The sequence below is a fragment of the Trichechus manatus genome, unplaced genomic scaffold (genome assembly GCF_000243295.1).
Source record: "Trichechus manatus latirostris isolate Lorelei unplaced genomic scaffold, TriManLat1.0 scaffold00155, whole genome shotgun sequence".
NCBI classification, from domain to species: domain Eukaryota; kingdom Metazoa; phylum Chordata; class Mammalia; order Sirenia; family Trichechidae; genus Trichechus; species Trichechus manatus.
Genome location: NW_004444091.1, coordinates 4,577,766 through 4,590,315, shown reverse-complemented (window position 1 = coordinate 4,590,315; position 12,550 = coordinate 4,577,766).

Sequence of the window (12,550 nt, the reverse complement as noted above, 5' to 3'; positions counted from 1 at the left end):
CGGGCCGCGGCTCCGCACGCCCCCCGCCCGTCCCGGAGGCGGGCCCGCGCCACACCCCCACTCGGCGAGAGGCGGGCCGCGAGGCCGCGTGACCTTGGGTGGTTACCTGGCCCATGCGAGCCTTATTTTCCCTACCTGTCTGCAGGAGAACCCACTCCCTTGGTTGTCTCTTGGGCATTAAAATGCTATAAGCCTCCGCGTTTTCCCGTCTCGGGGCTTAATTCTGCCAGTTGTGCCTCTCTCTCCCAGTGAAACCAGTCCTCTCAATTCGAGAGGGGCCCGAGGGCGTCCCGCGCCCTACTGCGGGCTGGGTCTGTACCGCGGACGTGCCCCCCCGCCCCTTGCGGAGCCGGGGTTCGTTGCTGCCGCAGAAGGGCCCTGCGCGGGAGAGAAGTACACGAACTTCAAGGAGAAGCCCGGTAGGGAGAAAGGTGGAGGCCGCGGCGTGGCCACCCGACCCTTACCCCCGGGACCTTCCATGGCACGGGCTCTGGGCAAGTCCTTGCCGGGGCTCCTCCAAACCCTAGGTGGACGCAGGGAATGATGGGGACAGCAGAAGAAGCAGAGCCACAGAGCGATGGGGCCGAGGGCGATGCACGTGAAGGTTTCCTCGGGGTCCTGATCGAGCAGGTTAGAGTCTTGGCAGACATGCGTTTGGGAAAAAGGTGTGAGGCTGTCGCAGTGATGGTGTGAGAGATGAAAGGAGAAGGTTTGCAGGAGTGTTTTCTTCCACCAGGACAAACGTCAAGGACAGTTCTGCTCACGTGTGTGGGGGTGGGAGTGGGGGACTGGGGGGGGAGGGAGTCCTCGCAGCGTTCTGTGCTCCTCCACCCTCCCTGTCGGTGCTTTACAAACATTATCTCATCCGTTGCTTACAATAACCCCCAAGTTGGGGACCGCCATTCTCCTTTTACATGCAGGAAACCTAGGGCAAGCAGTTAGTCCCTGACGCTTAAGGAGCAGAACCTTGTCTGCTTTCTCCACTGTCCCAAGCTGCTTCTCATTTACTCCGCGTTTATCGAGCCCCTGATACGGATGGAGCTAGCCTCGCTCGAAGGAGGTCGCTTCCCGCCTTCCAGCGAAGCGCCTGAGGCCCCACTTCGGACACTCGGATTGACTCGATCCCCCACTGGCACTGGTCTATTTTAGAAGCGCCCCAGGATTCCAAAGTGCTGTCGGGGTGAGAGCCACTGCGCCAATTTTCTTACATAGGCCTAGCGATTAGGATTTTTCTGGGACCAACATTAGGTTGAGCCATATGAAATTGCCGGTTTTGTGGAAGGTCAAAAATGGTCACATAGCAGCTTTTTCATATGCTTCAACCTAATAGTAGTGAAGTTCCATCATGCCTCTCAGTCTTTGCTTAGGACGGGAGCGCTTTCCTACACTGCGACCCAAACCGGTTACACTCCGAAAGCACTTCCGCCTGGAATGGGCTTCCTGGCCCAGGGGCACCTTCTCTGTGAAGGCTTCCCTGACTCCCTCCAGCACAGTTAAGGCTTTCTGTCCACCACCACCCCAGTCACCAGTCATCTACTGAAGTTACTGTCCATCGCTCTGAGCGTGGCTGGCTGTTCTTTTGTCTTCCTCCTCTCTTTCGAGGGAAAGCAACTGGGACTATGAAGATTGCCTGGCACCATCACCGTTTTTGACTCACTATTAAACCACCCTTCTTTCATCGTTTTATTCCCACATGTCCCTCAAACCAAAAAATCAAACCCATGGAGTTGGCAACCACTGTCACAAAACAATACGTGTATTAATTGTTTAATGAGAAACTTGTTGGTTCTGTAAACCTTCATCTGAAGTACAATAAAAAAAAAAATTTTAAAAAGAAAGAAAATCAAACCCATTGTCGTCAAGTTGATCACAACTCCAGCAACCCCATAAGACAGAGTGGAACTGCCCCATAGGGTTTCCAAGACTGAAATCTTTACAGAAGCGGACTGCCACATCTTTCTCTAGTGGAGCAGCTGGTTCGAACCACCGACCGTTTGATTAGCAGTCTATCACTTTAACCACTGTGCTGGTCGCATATCCCTAAATAGTAGCAAATTCAGCAGGGTCCCCCCCCACCCCGCCCCGCCAACTATTAAGTATCAAGGTTAGATTTTCTCGTTAAATGATGTGTTGTATTTTTATGTTCTAATGATCTTGTGTTATCAAAGCTGAATAACATCCAAAAAATTACTCAACTACATGAAAATGAAAGAAGTATGATAAAGTTATTTAGATGCAAAATTCACAAATGAATAGCACCATCTTGCCACTTGTTTTGATTCTCAACTCTTCCCTCACTCAGGAGAATTAATTGGCAGGATCTGCATCAATTCCTTTTAAAAGAGCTTGTCATGTTTATAGTGAGGGCTGGAATGGAAAGAGAATGAACAGTGTCTGAGGTGCACTCATGGGTACCAGGCAACGCCCTTTGCTTACTGCTGTCATTATTGCTGAAATACTGGTACCAAAAAAGCATTCAGGGCTCTGTGGCACATTACAGTTTATAGGTCATTTTCACGTCTGTCTTGGTTATCTACTGCTGCTGTAACAGAAACACCACAAGTGAATGGCTTTAACAAAGAAAAATTTATTCTTTCAGTCTCGTAGGCTGTAAGTCCAATTCAGAGTGTCAGCTCCAGGGGAAGGCTTTCTCTTTCTGTGGGCTCTGGGGGAAAGTCCTTGTCATCAATCTTCCCCTTGTCAAGGAGCTTCTCTGTGCAGGAACCCTGGGTCCAAAGGATGCGCTCTGCTCCCAGTGCTGTTTTCTTGGTGGTATGAGGTCCCCATGTCTCTCTGTTCGATTCTCTCTTTTATGTCTCAAAAGAGATTGGCTTAAAACACACTCTAATCTTGTAGATTGAGTCCTGCCTCATTAACATAACTGCCACCTATCCCACCTCATTAACATCATAGAGATGGGATTTACAACACATAGGAAAATCACATCAGATGGCAAAATGGTGGACAGTCGCACAGTACTGGGGATCATGGCCTAGCCAAATTGATACACATATTTTCGGGGGACACAATTCAATCCATGACAATGTCTATTATTGTATTTCCTCCTCACAACATTCATGTAGAGAAGGCCCAAAGACATTCAGGGGCTTACCCAGACTCACAGAGATGGACTGCTCCAGAGTCTGGTGGGAACTTAGGACTCCTTACTCCAACCCTACTGTTAACATCCTGGGATGGGCAAGAGTCCATGATGGTTATTGCTAACTCTGGATTTTTACTGCTGTTACGTTAATGTTTCCATTAGCCATCTGTCAGATTGTCGTAATGTGGTGGCTTGCGTATTGCTACAGTGCTGGAAGCTATGCCACTGATATTTCACATACCATCAGGGTCACCCATGGTGGACAGGTTTCAGCATAGCTTCTAGACTAAGACAGACTAGGAAAAAAGGCCTACCAATCTGCTTCTGAAAATTAGCCATTGAAAACCTTATGAATAGTGCTGGAAGATGAGCCCCCTAGGTTGGAAGGCACTGCAATAACCACAACAATGAACTCAAATATCACACAGGCAACGTTTTGTTCTTTTGTACATGACAACTTGACAGCAACAACAACACTTTAATATTTGCTTTTCCGTTTGCCAGGCTGAAAGGAGAACACCTTTAAGTGGGCAATTTGCAGCCAGGATAACAGTGCAATACAGTGAAATGAGCACACCCTGAGCTTGCTCGCAGTGGGTAAATTTTGCAGAACAGCATTTCTTCAGAAAGGAAAACAAAGGGCTATGGGGTCACAACAAAGAATGCTGCTCTTCGGGGACACACCGGCTTCCTCCACCAAAGGGCAGCAGCTAGAAAGAACCTCATTGTCACCTGTGCCATGAATCACCTGGAAGGACAGCACAGGTGCTCCTCTCCTGCACAGGAGTGCTGTCGTCTCAGTAAAAACAAATCTTATTATTATCTGGGCCCCCTGTTTACCTGGGGTTGGGGGCTTGTAGTCCACTCTCTGCTCCAATAAGGGAGGTCGGTACCTCTTGGAGACTGAATGCAGTGTTTCTACAGCAATATGGCCCTAGACACCCCGAGGCTCTTTATTCACAGGTGCTCTCGTATATACATTTGCATTGGATCCCCATAACCACTGACGGCACTGGCATTCAGAAAAACTAAAAGAATTGGCCTGGGTCATAAGGGTGGTCCATAGTAGGCCAAGTCTGGAGCCTCAGCCCATCTGACCCTAGGCCCAGCATCACATCCACCACTGCATGGTGTCATGGCTAAGCATGGGGACCCCGAGTCACATGCTGTGGGCTGGTGTCCAGCACCACGCCTACCAGCTGTGTGACTTTGAGCAAGTCACCCAATCTCTCTGTGCTCCATCTCCTGATCTGCAGACTGGGGATGATAAGAGCCCCTAGTTCACAGAGCTGTCATGAGAATAGAGGCCCAAATGCACATAAAGCCGGGGACAATGTAAGCACAAACTAAATATTGTTTTTGCCTGTAACAGCGTTCTGTTTACACTCTGTATACATGGAAATGTATGTGTGTCATTCAAACTCTTTGAGCTATCAATTTAGGGACTGTGGGCAGAGTAGTTAGTAACTCTGGGAATCACTCCAAACCAGCTTCTGCAGTGGAGGAGCCCACTGATGGCCATTGATCTCAGACCAGGATTTGGCTTCCAGAGGAATGGATTTCTTGCTCCACTCCTATTCATATTTGGGGACAAAACTTCCCTGGTGAAACTGGAGGGAATGGATCAGGTTCCAAGCTGATCTAAGTTGCACTTGGGGAAATGCAGGTTAGTCAGAAAACCTACTGATTCTGTGTCTATGAGATATTCAATAAGGCAGAAAGAACTGTCTTCAGTGATATTGATTTCATCAAAGCAATTTCTAGGTAATCAGATGAGCTACATAATGATCTTAATTAGCCACTAAAATGGTGAAAGCCCCTGAAGCCAGCTGTATACAGAGACTCAGCTCTAAGGTGTTGGTGCCTCCCTGTTTCTCCCCACCAGTCCAGCAGGGGTGCTGGAAAGCTTGCCTGAGGCAGGAGTCCATGCAGGCATCCTGCCCAGTCCATGCAGACCTCTCCTGGAGTGTGTCGTGTTTTCCCACTTGTTGGGGGCGGGGAGAGGCATATGAGGGGTTGGTCATCCTGGCTCCAGGGATTGATGCACCTGGCCCCTCAGGGACATGGTGTCCTGACTGTGCGCCAGATCTCAGGCTGGCCTCAGGGACTCAGACATTGGATAAATACCTAATTGCGGGCTCTGGTGTGGAGCAGAGAAACGGCTGACAGGAGGAGGTTTGTGTCACAGGCATTTACGGAGTATTGCTCTTGTCACTGAGGACTTGGCATGGAGCAGAGCGGCATGGCCCTGCTCTGTCCGGACGCATAGTCTGGGGAGAGGCAGACATAAGCAGATGATCACACACATAGATAGGGGCGCACAGCACAGCCAGGGTTTCGGGAACAGGTGCCCAAGGACAAGCTCTTGGCTGCCCAGCTCTGGGAAAGGATGCAGAGTGGGAATCAGGATGCCGCAGCACACACCTCACTAACTACTGGAGAATGGACTAGAGGGCAATGGTCTAACAAGAGAGGGTAGTGCCCTGGCCCAGGTGGGGTGGTGCACATAGGGGAACTCACAAGTTTATTTAGGAGGTAAAACTGAGTAGGGGACAACATGGCATACAGGCCACACTTGGGCTCTGCAGAGGGTGCCAAGCCCTGGGCAGGAAAGGGCTGGAGTAGCAGCAGGAAGACCTATGCTCCCAAAGGCTCCTGAGGCCTCTAGTGGGCAAGGGGCAGCCCTCCCTGCCTGCACAAAACCAGGCTGCCCCCTCCCCTGTCCCGGTGGGGCAACAAGTGGCCCTATGAGCTCTGAGCCAGGTTCGAAGCCTCTGAGACCACCCAGGAATGAACAAGTAGGGTATGGGGAGGCCACGGGGCTGTGCATTCTAAGTAGGCGTCAAGTGCTGGCTTTGGATTGTTACCAGAAATGTGACCCCACTCACATCCACAGGGGGTGAGGCCATTGGAAACTCAGGCATGTAGGCAGTGAGGGCTGTGGTGCCTGTGAGCTTATGAATAGCTGATGTGAAGCAGAGCTGGTCTCCTGCAGCCCCAAGCTGCTGTGCAACACAGCCTTCTCCTTTGCAGTCAATGCAGAGTCCTCCCACAATCCATTCAGGGGAAGCCTGGGTACCTCCAGCATCCATAAGGATTCGTGGAGGCTCACCATCCTTTTGCTCACCTCTGGCTCCTCATCCTCTCCCTCTACACCACTTCACTCCTGTACCATTATCCCCCCACCACATATCACCAGGACGAAGCTCGTTAGCACAGCAAACTTGACTGAGGACCTGGGGAGGCTGAGGGTGGTTGTGGCAGCGCTCAGGACAGATATGTGAAAACAGAATGGGTCCGTTTCCTGGGGCTGCCGTAACAAAGTGCCGCAAACTGAGTGGCTTAAAACAACAGGAATTTATTGTCTCACAACTCTGGAGGCCAGAAGACTGAAATCACAATGTCAGGAGGGCCCTCATGCTCCCTCTGAAGGCTCTAGGGGAGGAGCCTCCCTTGCCCTGCCCAGCTTCTGGTGGTTGCCTTGGGGTCCTTGGCTTCTGTTAGCATCGCTCTGATCTCGGCTTCTGTCATCACCTGACCTTCTTCCCTCTGTTCCATCTTCCAAATCTCCCTCTTCTTAGAAGGCAGCAGTCATTAGATTTAGGGCCCACCCTACTCTAGTGTGACCTCATCTGAACTTGATTATGTCTGCAAAGACCCTATTTCTAAATAAGGTCACATTCACAAGTACCAGGGATTAGGGCTTCAACACATCTTTTGGGGGGACACGATTCAGCCCCCAACACAGAACACTGACAGTCTGAGATTTTACTTGCCAGGACTCTATTAGCCCAGTTTACACTCTACCCTCAAGCCCCTGAGAGGCTCTTCCTTCCTCTCCCCTCTCCCTTTTTCAGACCTACTTATGCCCAGCCTCTTGGGATCCCAGCAAGCACTCTGATATCTGGGTAACGGCTGAGAAGGGCAGCCTGCGTGCTTCCCCCTGTCCTCGTGGACCACCAAAGCCCACCTACTCAGTGCTCTCTAAACTAAGACTCCCCTGATGTAAAACATGCTCCCTTCAGTGGCCAAAGCAAGTGCTTCGTGTTTCTTTCTTTCTTTCTTTCTTTTTTTTTTTTTTTCTCATTTCAATTTCTTGCTACTAAATTCAAAAGGAAATTAGATTCACTGTAGTTATGCTGGGGGACTCCAAACCTCCACTTGTTTGTTTTCCAGGCAGGAAGGCAAGCTGTGCCTTGGGTGGTGGGTGAGGCTGGCAGTGACTGTTCAGGGGAGCAGCTCTCTCCTCCTTCAGCTCCCCTGAGTATCTGAGGAGACCCTGAGGCTCGGTGAGATGAGAGATCACTGTCACACAGGACTTTGCGGATCCCCTGGGTCTCTCACCAGGCAGTGAGCTACAGTGCAGCGGGAAGAGCTTTCCTGCCAGTCTTCTGTCAGGGATTTCGGCCACAAGTGAGATTTCTCAGGACAGGTTATCACGTATCCAAAATTTTCAAGAGTTCTTGGCTAGGCGTGGCAGGGACATTGGAAAGACTGGTGGCCGAACAGCAGAAGCAAGTCATTTCCAGGCTCCTTGCCTGGACTGAGAGTGGCACAAGACAATTTTTAGGATAAAGCTGACACTCCAGTGCTTGCTCTGAGCACCTCTTAGGTGATTTTAAACCATGTCAACATGATTCTCTCAAGAAGGACACTGTGTGGGAATATTTGGAATCTGCTGGACGAGAGAACTTGGTCAAAATCGCCAGAAAGAGGAAGATTATCAACATGGCAACGATATTTTCCTGCACCACAATCAGGTACACCGTCTGTCAGTGGACAAATAGTTAGAAATGAGGAATATCCTCCCAAACCCAAGACTTGAGGCTTGTAAGGTCAAGGTGAAACTGGTCTAAGTGTCCTGCATTTGAGTGTTCCTGTGAGAGTGGGAAAGAGGGCAGAAACTTCCAGAACAGAGTCTCATTGTGGACATGGCCCAATGAAAGATTGTTGCTTGGCAGAGACAGCTGGAGGGAGTAAGGGCTTTGGGGGGAAAGGGTGGGAGTAAGAAATCCAGGGAAACTTTTCCTCTGTGGGTGGTATAAGCCTGTCTCCCTTTCTTGCTTTTAAGGAAATGAGGCTCAATCTCTCCAGGTCATGGATTTCCTAGACAATCTGCTGAACATGATGGACTCGAGAAACACACACACAAACACTAATCACTGAACTCAGCTTCCTTCACAGCGACAACTTCCTGACCACGTGCTGAAATGAGATGTGTTCACTTTACCCAGGGTCTCTGGTCAGGATCTCCCCAGCACTAAGGGGAAGAGAACTTGGGTGGCCTTGGAAGAAAGGCTGATTTACTCCCTTAGGACATGTTGTGCCAGATTCTAGAAACACAGAGAGGAAGACCCCAGCCCTGCTCTCCAGGAGCCCACAGTCCAGTGAGGAGAAAGGCAAGGAAGCAGGCTGTAAGTCTACAGCAGGGAGCTCGCATGTTGGAGAAGACACAGGCAATCAGAGCAAGGGAGGGCCCCGCCCACCTTAGAAGCACCCAGGAAGACTGTCCCAGAAGCAGATGTCTCGTCCACATCTGAAGAAAGAGTGGAGTCCTCTGGCCAAGTGAGGACTGGATGGGAAGGGGTTTTCAGGCAGCAGAAAGGATCCACCGTCAATCCCCCAGTGGCTTCCAGGGTGGCTATGATTTGTGGAATGATGTTCTTAGTAACAAAGTCCCTGGGTGGTGCAAAAAGTTTACACCTGACTACTAGTCTAAAGGTTGGCGGTTCAAACCCACCCAGCAGCACCATGGAAGACAGGCCTAGCAGTCTGCTTCCATAAAGATCACAGCCAAGAAAGCCCTAGGAAGCTCAGTTCTACTCTGTAATACATGGGGTCTCCATGAGTGGGAATTGACTAATTTGATTTTGGTTTGGTTAATAATGTAAGCAATTGTCTTTCCCATTGTTATGCTACTCCCAGGGTCCACTCTCCCTGACCCATCCCCCACCACTGGGACAAAGGCCACAGGAAAGGGAAGTCTTCTTCCTGCGCTTCCCCAAAGCCTGCAGCCTGAGCTCAGTTATTTATAGCAACACTGGGAACATAAGCTGATGAGCATTAAATGGATTTGGGGACCCCCCCTGGGGGGGATGGGGAGGATGGGGAGGGCAGAGAGAGCTGGACAGACGGCCTCACCTTGAAATCTATTGGAAAAAATATTTAAAATAGGTTTTTGTCTGACTGGGGAAAGCCAGAGTGTGGCAGAAAGTCAGCTCAGACAGCTGTGCCTGAAAGGCCAGAGCTGCTCCTGCTTGAGGATTTGCACTAAAAATAGAAACACTTTGCATGTGGGTAGAGAATTTGACCCAATTCGAGATTACCAGTTTCAGGAATTACTGGAAAAGAAATCTCATTAAATACGTTAAATATAGGAGCAAGAGGTTTTAAAAGGCCATTTAGAATTCAAAGGAAAGCCAAAACTCTAGAAAATTTTTAAAATAATGTTTCCACCTCTTTAAAGGGAAGGGGAAGTGGGATCCTGTAAATTCAGCCACTCACAGGAGGGAGCTGAGAGGGCCTGGCGGAGCCTTGCTACATAGAGGGGCCAAAGCTTCTCCAGAGCCTTCCCACGGGCTCTGGGCCCTGCACCTGGCGTGGTCCTCATATGGCCGGCTGACCAGGTTGGCAGCTCTTGGTCACACTCATGCTGGCACACACTGAACAGGAGGCTCGGACTCCTCCTGGATTCTCAGTTTCAGCTGGTGGCATCACCACCCCCCTTATTCAAGCCTGGAACCTGGCAGCCATACTCAGTGCCTCCCCCTCCTCACCCCAACATCCAATCTGTCACCAAGTCCCATTGATTCCATCCCGAAATAGTTCCCTCGTCTGTTCCCTCCTCTCCCTCCCCATGGTACAGCCTTCATCCAGTCCTGGACACTTCTTGCCAGGCACTGAAACTGCCTCCTAACTGGTGGATCTGCTTGCTCTCCTTCCCTCCCCACTCCTAAAATCTAGAGACAGTCTTATCTATCCCTTGCTCTAAAAAGAAAAAAAAGCAGTAGCTTTCTATTGCCACAAAGCACTTCCCAATGTAGGATTTTACAGCACAGGAGTCCTGAGAAAACTCTAAAAAAAGAAAGATCGTGTTCAGATGCTTACAGAGCTGCGGGAGACACTAAACTCATTCCCTTGTTTAACGTAGCATGTCCCAAACTTAACTGACTGTGGAACACCTACCATCCTGCTGTGTATTGTTGAGATGCTCTGGCTGGTGCTGGGCAGGCCAGCCCCCTGCACACCCCTGCATGACTTGGTACCTGCTCCTTGCACTCTCCCTTTGTCCCTTGCTGTTCCCTCTGCCTGACTGGCCCTTCCCAAAGCTCTCTTCTGCCTTGCAGAGGTTCACCCATTATATTGGTCAGAAACCTTCCAGCTGCAGTGGACCAGACTGCCACCCGAACGAAATGAGTTCATGCAAGTCTTTTCAGATGCTGAGGCCCAGGCTGTATTTTCTAGACTCCATCTTGTAATCACTTAGCTCATGGTGTCCCTCTGTGCCTTGGCATCCTTCCCATGCCAATGCTGTTCACAGGCAGAAAAGACAGCCCAGCAGCCCCAAGCCTGCACACTCATGGTCCATAATTGGAAAGGAGAAGAGTCTCTCCTACATTCATCACAGATCTCTGCAAGCCCTTCCAGGGTTTTGTGTCTACTCCTGGGTCAATCACTGAGCCAGGAGCCCAGGGTACTCTGACCAGCTGGCCTGGAAGCCCAGATCATGTGTCCATCCTGCAGTAAGGGGTGTCAGCAAGATATGTAGATTGGCAGCCTCATCTGAGCTATGTGCATTGTGGAAGACTGGGATGCTGGTGAGATATAAAACAAAGTCAGTGCATTCACTGCTTAAGCGCCAACTCGATTCTCTCTTCAAGGAAGGAGCCTCCCCCACTACCTCTTACAGATTTCCCGTCAACCCTCAACCCGGCCTTACCACTGCTCAGTGTCTGTCTTTGTAGTGGGTTGAATGGTGTCACCTCAAAATTTGTGTTGACCTGGAACCTCAAAATGTGACCTTATTAGGAAATACAGTCTTTGCAGATGTAATTAGTTAAAGATTTCCAGATGAAATCACCCTGGATTGAGGGTGGGCCCTGAATCCAATGGCTTATAAGAAAAGGAGAGGACACAAAGGGAGAAAATGGTCATATGAAGATGGAGGCAGAGATCAGATGATGCTGCCACAAGCAAAGTAAGACAGAGGTCCCCAGGCTTCGGAAAATTCCAGTGCCTCAAGCAGCTTCCTTGGCACGCCCCGTAGCTTTACATTAAAATCCTTGTTCCTTTGCTTGGCATGCCACATAGCTTCACATTAAAATCCTGATTCCCCTCTGCTTAACTGCTGCCCAAAACTACAGGAAATTGGTGGAAACTGGGTTAGGCACTGTCATGGATTGAATTATCTGTCAACTTGGCTAGGTCATGATTCCAAGTATTGTATGATTGTCTACCATTTTGTCATCTGATGTGATTTCCCTATGTGTTGTAAATCCTATCACTATGATGTAATAAAATGGATTATTGGCAGTCATATTGACGAAGCCTACAAGATTAGATAGTGTTGTAAGCCAATCTATTTTGAGATATAAAAGAGAGAAGCAAGCAGAGAGACAAGGGGGACCTCATACCACCAAGAAAGCAGTGCCAGGAGGAAAGCACGTCCTTTGGACCTGAGGTTCCTGTGCTGAGATGTTCCTAGACCAAGGGAAGACCGATGCATCACAAGGACCTTCCTCCAGAGCCGATAAAGAAAGAAAGCCTTCCCCCAGAGCTGATGCCTTGAACTTAGACTTGTAGCTTACTAGACTGTGAGAGAATAAATTTCTCCTTGTTAAAAGCCATATACTTTTGGTATTTCTGTTATAGCAGCACTAGATAACTAAGACAGGTGCCATATTGACATTCAGGATAAACTTTTAGCTCCTTAAAGTACCTCATACGTAGTAACTTCTCCACCTCTGGGTGGAGTTTAACAGCCATTTTCTGAACACACAATGCATGAAATTATATGTAAACCCCACTGCACCTGCATAGTGTGATTAAGAATGTTGCTAATGTAACTTGTATGAACTTCCTACTTGTAAACCCCTTAAAAGTAACCTTCCCCCTCTCCCTCACTGAGCAGTCTTGGCAGCAGCAGCCCTGACTCTTTTCTTTCCTTGTGCAACAAAATAAAGGTGCCTTTCTACTCTCCCACCTTGGTCTCTCTTTTATTAGCTGAGACGAATCACGTAAAGCAGAACCTGGGGTTCCCAACCAGCAACAAAAGGAACGTCTGGGGCCACCAGAAGCTGGACAAGGCAAGGAAGATCCTCCTCTAGAGCCTCTAGAGAAATTGTGGCTCTGCCAGAACCTTGATTTTGGATTTCTGGCCTCCAGAACAGTGAAAGAATAAATTTCCACAGTTTTAAGCCACCCAGTTTGTGGTGATATTTTACAGCA